This window comes from Macaca mulatta, chromosome 7 (genome assembly GCF_049350105.2).
Source record: "Macaca mulatta isolate MMU2019108-1 chromosome 7, T2T-MMU8v2.0, whole genome shotgun sequence".
Taxonomy (NCBI): Eukaryota; Metazoa; Chordata; class Mammalia; order Primates; family Cercopithecidae; genus Macaca; species Macaca mulatta.
This window is the reverse complement of record NC_133412.1, coordinates 112,248,222-112,259,780: the sequence shown is the minus strand read 5'-3', so window position 1 is coordinate 112,259,780 and position 11,559 is coordinate 112,248,222.

The following is an 11,559-nucleotide window of genomic DNA, read 5'->3' as shown; positions in this document are numbered from 1 at the left end:
GTAAAATCTGAAACTATACAATCCTAGCAGAAAACATAGGGGAAAAGCTTCATAATGATGGTCTTGGCAACGATCTCTTGGATAAGAACAAAAGCACAGGCAACCAAAGCAGAAATAGATGAGTGGGACTACATCAAACTAAAAAGATGCACAGAAAGGACAGTGAAAAGGCAACTTAGGGATGGAAGAAAATATTTGCAAACCATATACACTCGGCCCTTTCTATCTGACGGTTCAACCAAGAATTCAACTAACCTTGTTTTTGAACTATTTGAAAACAACAACAACAACAAAAAAACAAAGACAAGTCTGGGCTCATGCCTGTAATCCTAGCACTTTGGGAGGCTGAAGTGGGTGGATCACCTGAGATCAGGAGTTCAAAACGAGCCTGGCCAACATGGCAAAACCCTGTCTCTACTAAAAATACAAATATTAGTTAGGTGTGGTGGCACATGCCTGTAGTCCCAGCTACCCAGGAGGCTGAGGCAGGCGAATCGCTTGAACCCTGGAGGTGGAGGTTGCTGTGAGCCGAGATCGTGCCACTGTACTCCAGCCTGGGTGACAGAGTGAGACTGTTTCCAAAAAACAAAACAAAAAAACCCAGACAATATAAAACACATTTTAAAACTACAGCGTAACAATGATTTACATAGCATTTACAGTGTGCTTGTATAAGTAATTTTTTTCCTCTCTGTATTGATCACATGTCAGGTATAAGTAATCTAGAGGTTTTTTTGTTTTTTTTGTTTTTTGTTTTTTGTTTTTTTTTTTGTGGCAGAGTTTTGCTCTTGTTGCCCAGGCTGGAGTGCAATGGTGCAATCGCAGCTCACTGCAACCTCCGCCTCCTGGGCTCAAGTGATTCTTCTGCCTCAGACTCCCCAAGTAGCTGGGATTACAGGCATGCGCCACCACACCCAGCTAATTTTTTTGTATTTTTAGTAGAGACGGGGTTTCCCCGTGTTGGTCAGGCTGGTCTCAAACTCCTGACCTCAGGTGATCGGCCCACCTCAGCCTCCCAAAGTGCTGGGATTACAGGTGTGAGCCACCGCACCTGGCCTAGAGATGATTTAAAATATATGGTGGTGAGGTTGCTCGCACCTGTAATCCCAGCACTTTGGGAGGCTGAGGTGGGCGGATCACCTGAGGTCAGGAGTTTGAGACCAGCCTGGCCAATATGATGAAATCCTGTCTCTACTAAAAATACAAAAATTAGCCAGGTGTGGTGGCTGGTGCCTGTAATCCTAGCTACTTAGGAGGCTGAGGCAGGAGAATCACTTGTACCAGGGAGGTGGAGGTTGCAGTGAGCCGAGATCTCACCACTGCACTCCAGCCTGGGCAACAAGTGAGACTCTGTCTCAATCCATCAGTCAAGTATACAGGAGGGCAGAAGAGGCCAAGCAGGCTGGGTGCAGTGATTCACACTTGTTAGCCAAGCACTTTGGGAGGCCAAGATGGGAGGACTGGTTGAGCTCAGGAGACCAATCTGGGGAATGTAGCAAGAGCTCATCTCTTAAAAAAAAAGTTAGCGAAGCATGTACTCCCAGCTTCTTGGGAGGCTGAGGCAAGAGGTTTTTTTGAGCCTGGAGGACTTCATGAGCATGGGAGGTTGAAGCTCCAGTGAACTGTGATAGTATCATTGCACTCCAGCCTGGGCTACACAAAGACACAACAACTCAAAAATATATATTCGTGAGGATGTGGAGAAATCTGAATCCTTGTGCACTGTTAGTGGGAATGTAAAATGATACGGCTGCTGTAGAATACAGTATGGAGGTTCCTTAAAAAATTAACAGTAGAACTGTAAGATCCAACAGTCCCACTTGGGGGTATGTTGGCTCTCTCAGTTTCCTTCACCTTTTCTCTGTCCTGACTCAGAAACACAAGGTTTTTAACCATTGTGTGTCCTGGCCAGCTGCTTGTTTTGCCCTGCAGGCTTGAACCCAAGCCAAGGCTTTGAACATTCCCAGGCACTGATAAAAGTTTCTCAGATTGTTGCCCAAAACCCTGAAAGGAACTAGCTCCAACCCTGAGCCAAATTTCTTAAGCCCTCCTATAAACTTTATACCCTGACCCCGTCATCGTGTCCATTCACAGGTTGAACATACCCAGGGAGAAAGAAAATCCCTTATCTTGCCAGTCCCAGCAAGGAGATACCGCAGCCTCCTCTATACATAAGTTCCCTTGGACTGATCACTGATGTTTAGTGCTTCTTTCTTTGGAATTCCAGCCAGTCTTCTTTCCAGATGTTTTGGGGCAGTCCCTTATGGCAATTCCTCTGCTGTCTCTTTTGGGGTGACTGTAGCCTCAGGTTCAGCCAGGATGAAACAGCTTTTATCCAAAAGAATTGAAATTACGATCTCGAAGGGGTCCTTTCACTTGTGTTCATTGCAACATTCACAATAGCCAAGAGGTGAAAACCTTTAAGGATGAATGGATAAATGGATAACGAAAATGTGATATATACATAGATTGGAATACTATTCAACCTTAAAAGAGATGTTTCATTGGGTGCGGTGACTCATGCCTGTAATCCCAGCACTTTGGGAGGCAGAGGCGGGTGGATCACCTGAGGTCAGGAGTTCGAGACCAGCCTGGCCAACATGGCGAAAACCTGTCTCTACTAAAAAATACAAAACAGTTAGCTGAGTGTGGTGGCATGTGCCTGTAGTCCCAGCTACTTGGGAGGCTGAGGCACAAGAATCACTTGAACTCTGGGTGGCGGAGGTTGCAGTGAGCCGAGATTGCGTCACTGCACTCTAGCCTGGGTGACGGAGATTCTGTCTCAAAAAAAAAAAAAAAAAAAATCATAGGCGTGGATGAATCTTGAGGACATTTTGCTAAATGAAATAAGCCAGTTACAGAAGAGCAAATAGCACATCATTTCACTTATATGAGGTATCTGAAGCAGTCAAACTCAGAAGCAGAAAGTAGAATAGTGATTACGCAAGGATAATGGGAGGAAAAAATGACAGTTTGTTCAGTGGGTATAGAGTTTCAGTCATGTAAGTTGAAAAAGTTCTAGAGATCTGTACAACAATATGCATATAGGTAACAAGACTATATTTTACACCTAAAACATTTGTTGGGGGTGGATTTGGATTTCTTTTTCTTCTTTTTTTCGGCGGGGGGAAGGAGTCTTGCTCCTGTTGCCCAGGCTGGAGTGCGGTGGTGCGATCTTGGCTCACTGCAACCTCTGCCTCCTAGGTTCAAGCGATTCTCCGGCCTCAGCCTCCAGAGTAGCTGGGATTACAGGTGCCTGCCACCACGCCCAGCTAATTTTTTTTTTTTCGTTATTTTTAGTAGAGACGGGGTTTCACCATGTTAACCAGCCTAGTCTCCAACTCCTGACCTCAGGTGATTCACCTGCCTCAGCCTTCCAAAGTGCTGGGATTATAGGTGTAAGCCACCACGCCCAGCCAGATTTCATGTTTTTTTAACCACAATAACAAAATGACAACAAAAAGTTTGTATTGCAGAAAGCACAATTTTAAAAAATAAGGAAAATTATTTACAGTGCATACCACATAAACGAATATTGGCAATTTTTTTTTGTAGTAATAGAGACGGGTCTCCCTATGTTGCCCAGGCCAGTCTCGAACTCCTGGGCTCGAGTGATCCACCTGCCTTGGCCTCCCAAAGAGCTGGGATACAGGCGTGAGCCACCACTCCCAGCCAAATATTTGCATTTTAAAAATGCACATATAACTTTAAAACACACTTTAATTCAGCAATTCCACTTCTACAAAGTTAACCTAAGTAAGTAAATGAGTATGAGAACTTGTATGTATAAGGATTTTCACTATTTGGTTAAGTGTCCATTGATGGTACTTCATTAAATTATGATGCTAACAGCCAGGCGCGGTGGCTCATGCCTGTAATCCTAGCACTTTGGGAGGCTGAGGCGGGTGGATCACAAGATCAGGAGTTCGAGACCAACCTGGCCAATATGGTGAAACCCCGTCTCTACTAAAAATAAAAAATTAGCCGGGCGTGGTGGCACACACATGTAGTCCCAGCAGGAGAGTTGCTTGAACCCGGGAGGCAGAGGTTACAGTGAGCCGAGATTATGCCACTGCACTCCAGCCTGGGCGACAGAGTGATACTTACTCCAATTCAAAAAAAAAGAAAGAAAAAAAATTATGATGCTAACATACAAGGAAATTCTGTGCAGCTGTTAAAAAGGATGAAATAGATTTACATGAATTTACATGGAAAGATGTTAACTGGTATATTAAGAGAAAAAAATTTGCTACAGGATACTGCACATGTAATATTTAAGTGTATATAATGAATATATACATAGTATCAAAAAGATTGAAAATTAGAAGTAAATTATACAGTAGTTCTCTTGAATTTTTCTTTTTTTCTTTTTAAGATGGAGTTTCGCTCTTGTTGCCCAGGCTGGAGTGCAATGGCACAATCTCGGCTCACCACAAACTCCGCCTCCTGGGTTCAAGCGATTCTCCTGTCTCAGCCTCCTGAGTAGCTGGGATTACAGGCATGCGCCATCACACCCTGCTAATTTTGTATTTTTGGTAGAGATGGGGTTTCTTCATGTTGGTCAGGCCAGTCTTGAACTCCCAACCTCAGGTGATCCACCTGCCTCGGCCTCCCAAAGTGCAGGGATTACAGGCCATGAGCCACCATGCCCAGCCAATTCTCTGGAATTTTTGACATTAAGTTTCTGTATTATTTTGGATTTTCATTTTATTTTTATTCTTTTGAGAGGAAGTTTCACTCTTATTGCCCAGGGTGGAGTGCAGTGACGCGACCTTGGCTCACTGCAACCTCTGCCTCCCTGGTTCAAGTGATTCTCTGGCCTCAGCCTCCCGAGTAGCTGGGATTACAGGCTCCTACCACATGCCTGGCTAATTTTTTGTACTTTTAGTGGAGATGGGGTTTCACCATGTTGGCCAGGCTGGTCTCGAACTCATGACCTCAGGTGATCCACCTGCCTCGCCCTCCAAAGTGCTGGGATTACAGGCATGAGCCACTGTGCCTGGCCTATTTGGGATTTTAAAATAATCATTTCCCCAATACAGATTTTTTATCTGGAGTGGGAAAACGTGATAAAACTAGTGATTTTTAAACTTTTTTGGAGTCCTGGGATTCCACAGGGTGCCTGATATGGTTTGGCTGTACCCCCACCCAAATCTCAACTTGAATTATATCTCCCAGAATTCCCACATGTTGTGTGAGGGACCCAGGTGGAGGTAATTGAATCATGGAGGCCAGTCTTTCCCAGCTATTCTCGTGATAGTGAGTAAGTCTCATGAGATCTGATGGGTTTATGAGGGGTTTCCACTTTTGCTTCTTCCTCATTCTCTCTTCCTGCTGCCATGTAAGAAGTGCCTTTTGCCCTCTGCCATGATTGTGAGACCTTCCCCAGCCACGTGGAACTGTAAGTCAAATTAAACCTCTTTCTTTTGTAAATTGCCCAGTCTTGGGTATGTCTTTACTAGCAGTGTGAAAACGGACTAATGCAGTAAATTGGTACCAGTAGAGTGGGGCGTTGCTGAAAAGATACCTGAAAATGTGGAAGCGACTTTGGAACTGGGTAACAAGCAGAGATTGGAACAGATTGAAGGGCTCAGAAGAAGACAGGAAAATGTGGGAAAGTTTGGAACTTCCTAGAGACTTGTTGAATGGCTTTGCCCAAAATGCTGATAGCAATATGGACAATAAAATCCAGGCTGAGGTGGTCTCAGATGGAGATGAGGAACTCCTGGGGAACTGGAGCAAAGGTGGCTGTTGTGTTTTAGCAAAGAAACTGGTGGCATTTTGCTCTTGCGTTAGAGATTTGTGGAACTTTGAACTTGTGAGACAGGATTTAGGGTATCTGGCTGAAGAATCTTTTTTTTTTTTTTTTTTTTTTTTTTTAAGACACAGTCTTGCTCTATCACCCAGGCTGGAGTGCAGTGGCACGATTTCGGCTCACTGCAACCTCTGCCTCCCAGGTTCAAGTGATTCTCCTGACTCAGCCTCCCAAGTAGCTGGGATTACAGGCACACACCACCTTGCCCAGCTAATTTTTATATTTTTTTGTAGAGACAGGGTTTCACCATGTGGGCCAGGCTGGTCTCAAACTCCTAACTTCAAGTGATCCACTCGCCTTGGACTCCCAAAGTGCTGGGATTACAGGCGTGAGCCACTGCACCCGCACCTGGTCGGCTGAAGAAATTTCTTTTTCTTTTTCTTTTTTTTCTTTTGAGACAGAGTCTCACTCTGTCACCCAGGCTGGAGTGCGGTGGTGCTATCTCGGCTCACTGCAAGCTCTGCCTCCCAGGTTCATGCCATTCTTCTGCCTCAGTCTCCTGAGTAGCTGGGACTACAGGCACTCACCATGCCTGGCTAATTTTTTTTGTATTTTTTTAGTAGAGACAGTGTTTCACTGTATTAGCCAGGAAGGTCTCGATTTCCTGACCTTGTGATCCGCCTGCCTTGGCCTCCCAAAGTGCTGAGATTACAGGCGTGAGCCACTGTGCCCAGCCGGCTAAAGAAATTTCTGAGCAGCAAAACATTCAAGAGGTGACTTGGGTACTGCTAAAGTCACTCAGTTTTAAAAGGGCAACAGAGCATTCAAGTTCAGAAAATTTGCAGCCTGACTATGATAGAAAAGAAAAACCCATTTTCTGGGGAGAAGTTCAAGCCAGCTGCAGAAATTTGCATAAGTAGCAAGGAGCCTAATGATAATCCTCAAGACCATGGGGAAAATGTCTCCAGGCCATGTCAGAGACCTTTATAGCAGCCCCTCCCATCACAGACCCAGAGGTCCAGGAGGAAAAAGTGGTTTTGTGGGCCAGGCCCAGGGTCCCCGAGCTATGTGCAGCCTAGGGGCTTGGTCCTTTTGTGCAAGCCGCTCCAGCCGTGGCTGAAAGGGGCCAATGTATAGCTCAGGCTGTGGCTTCAGAGGTGGAAGCCCCAAACCTTGGCACTTTCCATGTGGTGTTGAGCCTGCGGGTGCACAGGAGTCAAGAACTGAGGTTTGGGAACCTCCACCAAGATTTCAGAAGATGTATGGAAATGTATGGATACCCAGACAAGTTTGCTGTAGGCGTGGGGCCCTCATGGAGTACCTGTGCTGGGGTAGTATGGAAGGGAAATGTGGGGTTGGAGCCCCCACATAGCGTCCCTACTGGGGTATCATCTAGTGGAGCTGTGAGAAGAGGGTGACCATCCTCCAGACCCCAGAATGGTAGATTCACCTACCATTGCACCATGTACCTGGAAAAGCCACAGACACACAACCCAGCCTGTGAAAGCAGCCAGGAGGGAGGCTGTACCCTGCAAAGCCACAGGGGTGGAGCTGCCCAAGACCATGGGAACCCAGCTCTTGGCATCACTGTGATCTGGATTTGAGACATGAAGTGAAAGGGGATCATTTTAAGATTTGACTGACGCACTGGATTTTGGACTTGCATGGGGCCCACAGCCCCTTTGTTTTGGACAATTTATCCCATTTGGAATGGCTGTATTTACCCAATGCCTGTAACCCCATTGTATCTAAAAAGTCACTAACTTGCTTTTGATTTTACAGGCTCATAGAGGGAAGGGACTTGCCTTGTCTCAGATGAGACTTTGGAGTGTGGACTTTTAGGTTAATGCTGAAATGAGTTAATACTTTGGGGAACTGTTGGGAAGACATGATTGGTTTTGAAATGTGAGGACATGAGATTTGGAGGGGCCAGGGGAGTGGAATGATATGGTTTGGCTGTGTCCTCACCCAAATCTCAACTTGAACTGTATTTCCCATTATTACCACGTGTTGTGGGAGGGACCCAGGGGGAGGTAACTGAACCATGGAGGCTGTTCTTTCCTGTGCCATTCTCATGAGATCTGATGGGTTTATCAGGGGTTTCTGCTTTTGCTTCTTCATTTTTTTTTTGTTTTTGTTTTTTTTTGAGACAGATTTTTGCTCCTCACCCAGGCTGCAGTGTAATGGCCCGATCTTGGCTCACCACAACCTCCACCTCCCAAGTTCAAGCGATTCTCCTGCCTCAGCCTCCTGAGTAGCTGGAATTACAGGCGTGCACCACCATGCATGGCTAATTTTTTTGTATTTTTTGTAGAGGCTTCACTATGTTGGTCAGGCTGGTCTTGAACTCCTGACCACAGGTGATCCACCCGCCTTGGCCTCCCAAATCCCAGGCTCACACCTGGGATTATAGGTGTGCACCACCATGCCCAGCCCTTCCTCATTCTCTCTTGCTGCTGCCGTGTAGGAAGTGCCTTTTGCCTGATTGTAAGACTTCCCCGATCACGTGGAACCGTAAGTCCAATCAAACCTCTTTTTTTTGTAAATTGCCCAGTCCCGGGTATTTCTTTATCAGCAGTGTGAAAACAGACTAATACAGTGCCCTAGGCTGGGAACTGGGTAGGGGTAGAGGGATAGCCCTGAAGCTACAGGAAGTCAACAGGTGCAGCTGGTAAAGACCTTAAGACCTTTTGGTTTAAAATATCTGCTTCTCTGGTTTAAAATGTTCATCTCTGGCCAGGCACAGTGGCTCACGCTTATAATACCAGCACTTTAGGAGGCTGAGGTGGGCGGATCACCTGAGGTCAGGAGTTCAAGACCAGACTGAACAACATGGTGAAACCCTGTCTCTACTAAAAATATAAAACTTAGCCAGGCATGGTGATGGGCACCTGTAATCTCAGTTACTCAGGAGGCGGAGGTTGCAGTGAGCCAAGATCACACCATTGCACTCCAGCCTGGGCAACAGAGCAAGACTCTATATCAAAAATAAATAAATACATAAATAAATGAATAAAATGTTTATTTCTATTTGTCTCTACCCTCCTGAAAAATGGCTTTATGCAAGGTAAGTCATTATAAGAATGGTTTCTTGGTTAACTATTAGAGATCCTCCAGCTTGCTAGTAGAGGTGTGATTAATTTTTTTTTTTTGAGATGGGAGTCTTGCTCTGTTGCCCAGGCTAGAGTGCAGTGGTGTGATCTTGGCTCACCGCCACCTCTGCCTCCCGGGTTCAAGTGATTCTGCCTCAGCCTTCTGAGTAGCTGGGATTACAGGCGTCTGCCACCATGCCTGGCTAATTTTTTTTGTATTTTTAGTAGAAATGGGGTTTCACCATGTTGTGAAATGTCCAAGCTAGTCTTGAACTTCTGACCTCAGGTGATCCATCCGCCCCGGCCTCCCAAAGTGCTGGGATTACAGGCATGAGCCACCACCCTCGGCCAAAATTTTTTACACCTCTTGTCTATTGCACATGCAAAATTGCCTTTTTTTTTTTTCTGAGATAGAGTCTTGCTCTGTCATCCAGGCTGGAGTACAGTGGCGCAATCTCGGCTCACTGCAACTTCCACTTCCCAGGTTCAAGCAATTCTCCTGCCTCAGCCTCCTGAATGGCTAGGATTACAGGCATGCACCACCACGCCCAGCTAACTGTATTTTTAGTAGAGACAGGGTTTCACCATGTTGGCCAGGCTGGTCTTGAACTCCTGACCTCGTGATCCACCCGCCTTGGCCTCCCAAAGTGCTGGGATTACAGGTGTGAGCCACTGCACCCAGCCACCTTTTTCTTAATGTTATCTAGTTCTCAGTAATTTTATTCTCTATAAGTAGAATGCCCAAGTGTATGCCCAGCCACGTTATGAGAGAAATGTAAATTAAAACAATTGACACTTAACTTCTATTAAAGCAATCCCCAACTCACTCCCCAAACCCTACCCCAAGCATCATATCAGCAAAAAATGTGAGGCTATAACACAGCTAGCTGTGGTACAGGTTGGTAATCTAAACCCTTTATAGTAGACTGCTGCCTGCCTACCCAATATCTACTCTCCCCTTTTAAAACAGAACCCCACTTTTGTTAGGAGTAGCAATGTGTCCAGGTACATCTTCCAGCATTCTTTACAATTAGGGCTGGTCATATGTCATAATTCTGGCCAATGAGATATTAAGTTGAGGGTTTCTTAAAATGCTGTGCTCCCCAGATACAAACAACAAGAAGGGGTGGTGCCATTTCCCTCCCTGGAGTGTAGATGTGAGGCAAGAGATAAAGAAACCATACTTCATAACTGAAAAGATGAAAACTGCATACTAAAATGATGAAAGAGAAATCTGGATGGAGCCCAGAATATTTAAGACATTGTAAAGCTGCTGCACCATCCTGAACTTCTCACACCAGAATTATATGAGAAACAAAAACAATTTTAGAAACCTCAGTTTAGCCAAGTTTTCAAATGCAGTATTAACTGATAGACTCTTATGGCTTGTCTACTTTTGGGAACTTTTGATTAAAGAAAAAAAGTTTGAAAAAAGAAAAAGTTGCGTACATGAAGATATCAGTGTAGTATTTTTTTATATTAGGTTAGCACTGAAAATAAAATTAGATATCCAACAATGAGAAAATTTTTAAGTACTTAGGACTGCAATTTTATAGTGAGCTTTATGGGCCGCGCACAGTGGCTCATGCTTGTAATCCCAACACTTTGGGAGGCAAAGGTGGGCGGATCATTTGAGGTCAGGAATCTGAGACCAGCCTGACCAACATGGTGAAACCCTGTCTCTACTAAAAACACAAAAAATTTAGCTGGGTGTGGTGGTGCATGCCTGTAGTCCCAGCTACTCACGAGGCTGAGGCGGGAGAATCACTTGAATCCAGGAGGCAGAGGTTGCAGTGAGCCGAGATTGCATCACTGCACTCCAGCCTGGGTGACAGAGTGAGACTCGTCTCAAAAACAAACAAAAATAATAATAAAGTGAGCTTTATGAAGACATTACAGAAAAGATTCAAATATAAAATGACTTCTGTTCTAATTATAACTAGTGGCAAAACTGTTGGTTGTCTCATCCATGGTAATTCCCAATCCCCATTTTGCTTTCCCACCTTCCATTAGTGAGATTGGAAAGGCTTACAATTTCATTTTCCCACTTTCCTGGGAACAAGGGGTGATCATGTTGTACATTTACGGCTAGTAGATGAACACAAGTCTGATCTAAATTTCTAGAAAAGGTTTTACATTTATGAGGAAAGGATCAGATGTGGAAGGCCCTGCTTCCCCTTCTTTTTGTCTTCAATACAGCAGTCACATTGGCTTGAACTGCAATGGCCATCTTATTTCCATGACGGAAAGGCTAAAGGAATCTGAGACCTTGATATCACTGAGTCACTAAACCAATGCCAGTGGCCAGCTCCTTTAGACTTCTTGTTATCTGAGAAAAATAAACCCCTATTTGAAGAACCATTGCCACTTGGATCTTTTGTGTTACTTAAAGCAGAAAACATTCCTACCTGATACAGAAATAGATAAATTATAAGTGATATAAACAAATTAAAACAGTTGACCTGTTAGAGTATTTTTGAAAATGATTTGTTAGATAAAGTTCTGTTTGTGCAATAAAGCATTTAAAAATAAAAGTATTGAGGCCAGGCATGGTGGCTCATGCCTATAATCCCAGCACTTTGGGAGGCTGAGGCGGGCGGATCACCTGAGGTCAGGAGTTTGAGAGCAGCCTGGTCAACATGGTGAAACCCTGTTTCTACACAAAACTTAGCCAGGTGTGGTGGCGGGTGCCCGTAGACTCAGCTACTCAGG